The sequence below is a fragment of the Sapajus apella genome, unplaced genomic scaffold (assembly GCF_009761245.1).
Source record: "Sapajus apella isolate SASKATOON/1434 unplaced genomic scaffold, GSC_monkey_1.0 scaffold2033, whole genome shotgun sequence".
Lineage (NCBI taxonomy): Eukaryota > Metazoa > Chordata > Mammalia > Primates > Cebidae > Sapajus > Sapajus apella.
Window position 1 is genome coordinate 1 of NW_022438959.1, and position 11,307 is coordinate 11,307.

Sequence of the window (11,307 nt, forward strand, 5' to 3'; positions counted from 1 at the left end):
ATATAAGCCACCAAATTATTTTTCCTTCTATTATACTGTATTTATGATCATCACCATCAAATAGGCACTATGAAAGATAATCTTAAGACCCTGACCTGTTCTCTGAGACCTCACAATCTTGATGTTAAAGTAAACAAAGGACATGGCCAAATATGGAAATATAAAGCAATCAATGAAGAGTGACAAGTGACTAGTTGGTATACTGTCCTTGCAGGGGTCCACTGTTCCTCTAGATGATGCTTGTGAGTAAATTCCTTTAAGATTGCTTTAGATTGGCATTCTCTTCCATGTAACCGCACAGGGGTACAGTAAACATTAGTGCATTTTTGTTCCCACAGACTGAGCCTCGAGGCCATTTGCAATGCAGCCACCTCCTCTTGATGGCCTGAGTAGCCAAATGGCTTTCAGGCTTTGGCCTTTCTAGGCCTCTGTCCACTGGGTCTCTTATTCTCCTAGGGACACAGGTTGAGCATAATCAGGGGCTCAGAGAAGCAAGGAGTCATTTCAAACGGGGGGATCAGGGAAGACTTTATTTAAGCAAAAATATTCAACTCTGTGACACTAGGAAGCTATTAAAATATTGTGAGCTTTTGAGGGCAGAGAGTGTGCTTGACTGATGTATATTCCAAATCCCTGGCACACGTCTGGCACAAAGACACTGGCTGCTTGATAAATGTGTCCTGAATGAAAACGATGCTACAGACCCAGTCTGTGAGTCTGTGTTGGGATGGCTCATTTTTGAGATGATGCATGTGATCCCACAAGAGCATGAATACTCTGTTAAGCAAAAATACAACACAGCAACAGACTGCAGCATACATGTAGGTACAGTTTTAAGAGAAATGCTGTGGATAAACACAACCAACTTACACCTGTAGGATTTAAGAGGGGGAAAATAACCACCCAGATACTCTTCGAAGTCTCTCTCTTTTACCTGAATGTACAATTTCAAAGGGCAAATTAGCTAAGATTGAACAGGAGAGGCCAAAAGTACTGATTAACAGAAGCCATTTCCATCCTTATCTCATTTTTCTAGCAGCTAGCCTTCAGCCAGCCTCAAACTGGGCTTTAATTTTAGACTTGTAAATGTGAGCTATGCAACAGCCTTTGCATGCAAATGGGGCTGCTGGATGCCCAATTACCTAATGTATATCAGCAGACATTGCATGTGTAGCCTAGCATGCATACAACGTTATGAATACAAAATTAGGAGGCTGCCACTGGAAATTAATCCCTTGTCCATTGCATATTCTTTGTTCACCCTAAGAAAACATTTTCACTCCTGAATTGCCAGTACTTTATAGGAGCTTGGAAAGCTGCAATGCCATGAGTAGTCCCTGGAAACTTGAATATGATGCAACGGTGAACCATTCTACAGAGACTGAAAGCTGAAACATGAGATACAGATTTAAATGCCAATCATGAAATTGCTAGGCAATCTTCAATGTCTGCTAACATTGTGGTATAGAAATCTCCATACCACAGATTTGACTATATTTCAGAGATCAGCAGTTCTCAGCCTTAAATTGTGTGCATCATAATCACGTGGAGGGCTTGTCCACCAGCTTATTAAAGAGTAGAGTTTCTAATTCTGTAGCTCTGCAATGGGATCCAATAACTTACATTTTTAACAAGTTTCCAGATGATACTGATGTTCTTGATCTAGGTATCACACTTGGATAACCACTGCTATGGAGCAATCAAGCTATCTTAGAACATTTGGGCTAAAAGGAAACTTGGAGATTCATAAATCATTGGTAAAGACACAGAGGTTGAATCTCAGGCCAAAGATCACCAGGTCAATTGAGCAACAGTGATGAGACTCCAATCTAGGACTTTTGACTTAGATCAGTTATCTGTCTGCAGCTATCTTTTCAACTCAATGTGCAAAGCACAAAATATGACCATCCTTTAACATCAGCCCCTTGATAGACTTCCAAACAATGCAACCTACCTAACTGAACACTTATTATGGACTTGTATCAGGGGCTTACAGTGTGGGGAGAGTCCAAAATGTGGATACTAATCACTTTAACTAAACTTACACTTTAGTTAGGAACAAGTCAAGAAACCACCAAAGTATCCCACAATAATATCCAACCACTCAACATGAGTTCTGGTTGGGGGGAAAAACAAGAAAAAAGAAATAAAAAATAAATTTAAAAAGAATATCCGCACAAGTCTTAAAGTGGAATGATGTACTTACATCCCACCGTAAGACTTGTGCAGATCCAAAACAGTGGAGATTCATAGAGACCTCAGAGGAGAGAAAACTGAATAGCATGAAATAAGAATAGCAAGTTGAGGCTTAAAGAATAGGATCTGAAATCGCAGAAGTGCTTCTTTGCCAGGATTTTGCCAAAAGCAGATTCACAGAGAATTTTCCAAGTCCATGGTCTCTCTTACAGAGATTTTGCAAAAGATTTGGAAAGCAAAATCAATCTGTTTGTAAAAGATTGTATTCTACAACATCTAATCTGGTTAAGTTTTTAAGTCTGACATCATACTAGAATCTTCCGTCTTACAAATAGGACTTTAGTCAATCTACGGAATCTGTGTATAGCCTACAGGTACCTAATAAAGAAACATAAAATAAAGAGAAAGAATTAGCTCTGAATTTAGAGGGTTTTTACTGAAGGCATTTTAGCATAAATCCAGGCAGTGATCCCAGGAATAAACATTTTATGTAAGTGAATTCCTTGGCAACCTTCTTAGCAATATTTTATTGGCCGAAAATGCCAAATCTAAAACATGTTGTATTAGTCACAAGAAAGCATTGCCAAGTAAATGGCAAGTAACTTAGCTTCTGTTTCTATTACTATAGGAAGAAGAACTTAAATCAAAGGATATGCTTTTTATTTTTTAATATCATGTGTCAGAGTGTAATGCCTTGGTAGATACTAATATTTCAAGAGATACTAATATTTCTCAGCTTTCTCTTGACATGAATAGCAAGTATAATTTATTAATGTTTTCAGCCAATTAGTTTCTACCCACAGCAAAGGCTTTGCTGTTTTAACCTATGTGCCATCCCTTTCAACAGTCTGACTCTCAAAGCTGCTGATCTAGACAAGCCCAACAACCAACATTTGGTATTCTTTTTATTTCCTGATTAAGCAACATTCAAGCCACTGAAATAAATGTATATATTTGGAAATGAGTGTCCTTAATTACTTCATTGAAATTTAATAAAATATCTCAATTTGTAAGATTGTTTTCACTTTCTCAACAGCACACATCCATGAGATACACTAAGGGCGAATATACAAAAAAATAGATAAGATATAATGTTTTTCTGCACCATAGAAACATAAAATAAAAAGATATTCAAGAAATGTTTGGCTGGGCACCGTGGCTCACACCTGTAATCTCAGCACTTTGGGAGGCCAAGGCATGTGGATCACTTGAGGTCAGGAGTTCAAGACCAGCACGGCCAACATGGCGAAACCCTGTCTCTACTAAAAATACAAAAATTAGCTGGGTGTGATGGTGCACACCTGTAATCCCAGGTTCTTGGGAGGCTGAGGCAGGAGAACTGCTTGAACCCAGGGGGCAGAGGTTGCAGTGAGCCGAGATCGTACCACTGCAGTCCAGCCTAGCCAGTAATAGCAAAACTCCATCTCAAAAATAAAATAAAATAAAATGTTTTCCTTGTGCGGTCTCTCGAGTTATACAACTGCATCTTGTGTGTACATTCTTGTACAATTTGTATAACTTTTTCTCAATAAGCACTCTGAAAAAATGCTATGTTGAAGTTATCAAAAATATCTTGGCTGGCTAAAAGTATTACATAAATATATCCCCTGGTGTGTACAAACTGCACCAGATGTAATTTAAATTTCTAATTAGAAACAACACTGGTTTGACCGAAAAAGAAATGTAGTCAAGAGCAAAAATTCGGAAAGAGAAGATTAAGTGAAAAACATAATTTCAAACAGAATAGTAGACATGTAAAGTCACCAGTCCTGCAAAAAAATTGGTTTGAAGTTTTCATGGTTCAAGTAAATCTTATCCTTGGGTATATATAAATTGAAAAAAAGATCTGGGGATAATCAAAGGCATTTGGATACTTATTTTTCTAGATATGACATTCCATATTGTTTTTTGTTACACGACCTTCAATGTAGGAATCTGAAACTGACTGTTTTCAGTCAACACTGAGTCAAATCTTCTGAGGCATTTAAGTTTCCAAAAGCTTTGTCATAAATAGATCAAATTCCCAAGAAAAAAATGACAAGATCAGGCCGAGTGAATTGCCCTTGACCCTTAAGCCTATATCATATCACCCTGATCAAGTGTTCCACTTCTCCAGTATGGAAATGTTTATGAATTATCTTGGCCTCAGAAACTGCAAAGCTTAAGACACTATATCTGCACACCCAAGAAGCTGATGTGTAATTGATTAGTTCTTTTATCAATATAACTCATAGCTTCTGTTAGAGGGCTGAATAAACACACAGGGAGTAAAGACAGATAAATAAGCAGGGAATCATCAGGGACTTTGTTTATAGGATGCCTTTACGGAAACTAGAGGCACACATACACACCCAGGATCCCCATGGCTTAGTGAGACATTGTAAATTCATGCAAATTAGAAAAAAAAAGGGCTGCTTCTTTCAGGTGGAGGTAATCCCACACTAAGGCACATGGTTTGGTATGTATCTCTGCCACAGATTACACCTTAGCTGGGCAAGTGTGTGCAGTCACCAATCTGCACAATCATATAGAATGGACCTGAGATGATGTATTTCTTCACTTAAACACATACACATAAATAAAAGCACACAAAAAAAGTTAACAAGAAGGAGTCACACTAACAATACAAAGAATGTATCTGAAGTACAATACTGTAGAGACTCAACATCTTTAAGAGTTCAAAAACCAACGATAGGACCATCATTGAAATGGAGACCAGTTGGTAGTACACTTACAAAATGTCTTGTAACTACTTCCTCAGTAAAAGTAACTAGAAGAAATTCATATTTTCAGAACATAGAGATGTCAGGTCTGGGATTTGATTGGATTCCACTTACAAGCTAATAAGTTAGCCTGTCACTGTTTCATGGACACTGGAAGAAGACATAAAATTCCTGGATCAGAGACAAAGGACTTTATGACTCATGGCACCGTAGGCAGCATGAGCATCAGTTTATTTACATCTATTCTCTCTGGCCTCAAGTCTTATGGGGGCAACAGGATAGATGCTGCACACATGGTGTGTTTGCATTGCAGCTGAGAAAATGCTTGGGGAATACACCATTTTTACAGTAGATACTTAGTGAGACCAGTCTTTGCCCTGGGGAGAACAAACCTCATCTCTCAAGGTTCCCAGCTAAATAAACAACTCTAAGAAATAGGTTAAAGAGTAGTCTTGGCACATCCAACAAAACATGAGTACAAGAGGCCCTAGGGAGACACTCTCTTTTCCAGCAAGAGAATATTTAGTATTAATATTCCTATTAAGAATGACTTAATAAAGAAATTGATATTTGCATAAAACCACCTACTTATGAAATGCACTATATATTTTCTCTTCATATTATTATTACTAGTAGACTTAGAGCTGATTATGTCCACATCTCAAGCATTACTCCTCAAGATTATCTATAACCTAAAGGGAAAACCCAGCAATCCAAGACATAATGATGTACTCCAAAATCTGTGAATGGAACATTTAGAAATGAAATATGTTGTTTCTTTCTGATTTTGAAAGAAACACACTTGTAAAAGAAAATTCAGAAAACGATTTTTAAAACATGTAGAAGTCACACACAATCCCACCCCTCAAAGATCACAATTACAATTTTATTTGGATGAATTTACTTTTCATCTATGTTCTATACATATTACACAGTTGCAATCATATTTTAAGTACAGTTGTATATTCTGCTTTCATTTACAAGTGGTTTTCCTAATTTGATTACATATGTAACATGCTTAATGCTCAATGGCTGCATAGTATTTCATGACACTGGTGCATCATACAACCACTCAACTATTTTAATTATTCACTATTATAAATAATCCTGCAGGATGTACAAAGCATATCGCTTTCAACAGAACATTATCCAGAAGAAAATGCGAGTAGTCCTCTGAAATCAATACTCTGAACAGGAATGTGGACTACATTTATATTTTTCTTCCTTAGATAGCCTACTTATATTTCAAAAATCTCAGAGACAACATAATCACGTGATTAATTTCCACTCTTATGCCTGACTCCCTATTTTTTCAATTTTTTCAATTTTTTTTTTTTTTTTGAGATGGAGTCTCACTGTCGCCCAGGCTGGAGTGCAATGGCGCGACCTCAGCTCACTGCATCCTCCGCCTCCCAGGTTCAAGCAATTATCCTGCCTCAGCTGCCTGCATAGCTGGGATTACAAGTGCATGCCACTGCACCCAGCTAATTTTTGTACTTTTTTAATAGAGACGGGGTTTCACCACCTTGGCTAGGCTGGTCTTGAACTCCTGACCTCGTGATCCACCCACCTTGGCGGCCCAAAGTGCTGGGATTACAGGTGTGCGCCACCGCGCCCGGCCGACTCCCTTTATTCTTAAACTAGAAGAGATGTAGTAGGCCCTACCCAACATTCACTCTCACTTCTGCCTTATTGATAGCACTTCTATATCATTCAGACAGACAATGTGCCCAGCGAAAAGACTACAGCCACCAACCTTCTGTATAGGTCGGTATAATTATGTGATTGTTTGAGAAATTGAGATATAAGTGGAAGTCATTGAGAGGGATTTCTAGAAGTCTCCTTTAAATGGTGACAAACAAATAGAAAAAGCTGTTTTGTTATTTTCCTTCTTCCTGGAAGATTGAAATGGTAGCTGGGACTCAAGCAGCCATCTTAATCAGTGAGGCACCCTGAATATGGAAGACATGATCAGGAATAGCAGAGCAGAAAGACAGAAGCAGTCTGGTGCTCTGTGACCATGAAACCAGCACATTAGTGGTAATCTATTGCTGTACTGCCCGACTTCAAACCCCAATTCTGTTATTTCCTAACTGTACAACTTTGAGCAAATTATTTAGTTTTTTTGATTTTTCCACCTGTAAAATACGGATAACTATCCACTTCATAAAGTGCTGTGAACCCCGAATAGCTGAAACAGGTCTCAGTTAATTTAGAAAGTTTATTTTGCCAAGGTTGAGGATGCGCCAATGAAACAGCTTCAGGAGGTTCTGATAACATGTGCCAAGGTGGTCAGAGTACAGTTTGGTTTTATACATTTTAGGGAGACACGAGACATCAAACAACATATGTAAGATGAGCATTGGTTTGGTCCAGAAAGGCAGGACTACTGGAAGCAAAGGTGAGAGGCTTCCAGGTCATAAGTAGATAAGAGATAAATGGTTGCATTCCTTGAGTTTCTGATTAGCCTCTCCAAAGGAGACAATCAGATATACATTTATCTCAGTGAGCAGAGGCGTGACTTTGAATAGAATGGAAGGCAAGTTTGCCCTGAGCCGTTCCCAGCTTGACTTTTCCCTTCAGCTTAATGATTTGGAGACCCCAAGATTTCTTTTTCATTTCACAGTGCTTAGAACAATGTCAGAAAATATTCCATCATAGTTTCCCATTATTTGTACTAGATCAGCCCTAGACTACCTACCTTCAGACTTATTTTATGGGAAAGCAATAAACAAAGCCATAGATACTTGCTTAAGATACCTAGGGGGACATCTATTTTATTGTATGTAATTATAATAACTATATATAACGTATAAGACACCTATTTTATGTGTAATAGAACCTAGCCCTGAATCACTAGTACATCTCCTTTATTCATGCTGTGACTGATTCCCTTTGCTGCAGCTTCTTTCATAAATATACATCAAGTTTTTTCTAATTATTTCTTTATATCCCTGTTTCTGGCTCTTCCTTTTAACATCTATATCCTGGTTCCTGATTCTTTCCTTTGAATAATAAGGACCACTGCATGAAACAAAGTAGTATTTATAAATAATACATCTTAAAGATTAGTACATATTTTTCCCCTGTAAATGGTAGTATGATTCTGAGCCCAGGCTTTTTTCATTAAATTATTTATTAAAGTATAATGTACCTACAGAAAACAACACAAATTTTAAGCATACAGCTTATTTCTTTTCTTATTTGTATTCAGTCTCCGTACAGACTGTCAAAAATTGCCGGGGCCAACTATATTGCAAGTCGTCATGGCGGGGTATTGGGAAAAGTTTTCAATTAGCAATAATCACGCCTCGAATAAACCTCATTGGCTACAATACTGCCACTGCACAAAGCTGGTATACAACTTCATAACAAAAGTTCTTTTACATTCTCCAGGTTCCAAAAGAGAAAAGGAAAAAAATAAGAAGAGGCACAGTAAGTTTTAGAGTATCACCTAAAATTACATTTCCCCCAACGTTTTAAGAAATTTTAAGCCTAACAAGCAAAGTTAAATATTAGTACAAATAAATACCCATATACTATTTATTTATATTTACCAGTTGCTAATGTTTTCCCACATTTGCTTTTTCTCTTTTTTACCATATGCAAATAAGCTGCAGGGTCATAACACATCATCCCTAAATATCTTAGTATGTATCTCCTAAAAAAAGAAGTCTCATACTTAAACATAATAACATTATCACAACCAATAAATTTAACATTAATATTGCCTAAAAGTCTATATTCAAATTTCCAACTTGTTTCCATTTTAATATTCTTCCCTACCTCTACCTCACCCTAGATCCAATTATGGATTACACATTTCTGTGGTTTGACGTGTCTGTAGACTCCTATAACCTCAGACAATTTCCTTGACTTTTTTTTCTTTCTATCATGGCTGACATATTTGAAGAGTTCAGGTAGCTTTTCTTATAGAATGCTTCACAATCTGGATATAAGGAAATGATTATTTCCTCACAATTAGACCAGGTTAAACATTTTTAGAAAGAGTACTATATAGGAGAGGTCGTCCAACATGCCACTGTGAGAACAAAGGCTGTTTCCTTGTACAACTAAATAATAAGCCAATGTAAAAAACATTGTCTGTATGATGGGGTGCAATCACAGCTTAAAATAAAGATTAGAAAAAGAATATCTGTCACCTTCTACTGGCAATAGAAATCAAAGGGCACTGTACTAGTCCATTCTCATGCTGCTGATAAAGACATACCTGAGACTGGGTGATTTATAAAGAAAATGAGGTTTCATGGACTCACAGTTCCATATGGCTGGGGAGGCCTCATAATCATGGCAGAAGGCGAAGGAGGAGAAAAAGCATGTCATACATGGCAGCAGGCAAGAGAGCATGTGCACAGGAACTGCGCTTTATAAACCATCAGGTCTCTTGAAACTTATTCGCTATGACAAGAACAGCACAGGAAAACAGCACCATCCCCATAATTCAATTACCTCCGATGGGTCCCTCCTACGATACATGGAGATTATGGGAGCTACAATTCAAGATGAGACATTGGTGGGAACACAGCCAAACCATATCAGGCATCATGGCACTAAGGTTTTCCACTTGGCATCAAGAGTCAAAAAGTACAACCTATACTTTAAAGGTTTCTTTACACTAAACTCTCTGCAGTGTTTATTTCTAAGTGTCAGAATTGCAGGGACTTTCACATTCTGTATTATTTTTGTAATGTTTGAGTTTTTATAACAAGCAGATACAACTTTGCTTTTATAATCAGAGAAACATATTCCGAAGATTTTTAATAGAGAAATATTTAATATAAAGATTTCTTAAAGCAGGGTCTCAGCTTTTCTTACAAGATTAGGTAGCATAGGTTTCTGCTTTCACTAGTACATAATAAAACACTGGGCAATACTAGCCCTTGAGTTTTAATGATGGTAAATGCCTTCAGTTTTTCTACAGGACTTTAATGGATTGCCTTTTAAGTCTTCATATTTGCAGGGGTGGGAGACAAGAAATTACAAACATTACAGAACAGAGGAAATATCATCAGCCGATTCTCTGACAGAACACACCCTTCAAATGCAGTCTTCTCCCTTTGATTATTTCCTTTTCTCTAAAGCTTTTGTTTCAGATTCAAATACATTCTGAATAGATGCAATTAACCTTAATACGTATAACCTTACAGCACTCTACTGACTTTGAAGTAAGTAACCTTACTGTGTAATTGAACAAAGTTTCTTTTTTTCTCATTTCTGCTATGGTTCTACTGATTATTATAGGTATTATGTGTTTTCAAGCTTTCATCATCCTGTTGATTTATTCACTGTTTCAGCTGTCAAAGACTTTTTGAGCAATTCCCATTCATTTTTGATGATATTGTATTTGAACAAAAACGACTGCTCCCCAAGACTTGGCAGACCACAAATATATACCATACTGAGGAATGGAATCCAGTGCAGAAAAGCTGGAAATTCCTTCTAAACAGGACCGTAATTCCTACCCTCCTGCACAATCAGGAAGGTAAATTTGATCTAATCAACCAAAATGCTTTTTCTTTTCATCTACTCTAACAATCTCTTCTGCCATGCATAGAACTGTGCTTTTCAAACTGTAGGAGGTAACCCTCTAATGGGTTATAAAATCAGTTCAATGGATTTTTAATGCAGAAGAATAGAAATATAATATATACAATATTATATAACACACATATAATCAAGGTGAAAATTGTTTTGTGAAATTTTTTCAGTTACATATACCCTAATATATACTCAGACATGTACTAGGCCATGATGTCAAATGAATTGCTCACTGTCGGCTATGATCAGAAGTCTGAAAAAAATCCCTGGAAGTTACTATGTTGTTGAGGCTGCACAGTGACAGTGAGATAACTGCTCTAATGTCAGAGGCATTTGAACCAGAGTGACTCCATCTTGAATAGGGGCTGGGTAAAATAAGGCTGAGACCTACTAGGCTGCATTTCCAGATAGTTAAGGCATTCTAAGTCACAGGATGAGATAGGAGGTCAGCACAAGATACAGGTCATAAAGACCTTGCTGATAAAACAGGTTTCAGTAAAGAAGCCAGCTAAAACCCACCAAAACCAAGATGGCAACGAGAGTGACCTCTGGTTGTCCTCACTGCTACACTCTCACCAGCACCATGACAGTTTACAAATGCCATGGCAACATCAGGAAGTTACCCTATGTGGTCTAAAGAGGGGAAACACAAATAATCCACCTCTTGTTTAGCAGAAAATTAAAGTAACCATAAAAATGAGCAACCAGGCCGGGCGCGGTGGCTCACGCCTGTAATCCCAGCACTTTGGGAGGCCGAGGCGGGTGGATCACGAGGTCAAGAGATCGAGACCATCCTGGTCAACATGGTGAAACCCCGTCTCTACTAAAA

The 11,307-nt window shown here is 37.6% G+C and overlaps 1 non-coding gene across 1 annotated transcript; it reads right to left on the minus strand.

Moving 5' to 3' along the window:
* Positions 1-8,133: 8,133 nt before the first annotated feature.
* On the minus strand, positions 8,134-8,274 carry LOC116547086. The gene has a single exon (XR_004266934.1). It is a non-coding gene; the product is annotated as a U4 spliceosomal RNA (small nuclear RNA).
* Between the last annotated feature and the right edge of the window lie 3,033 nt (positions 8,275-11,307).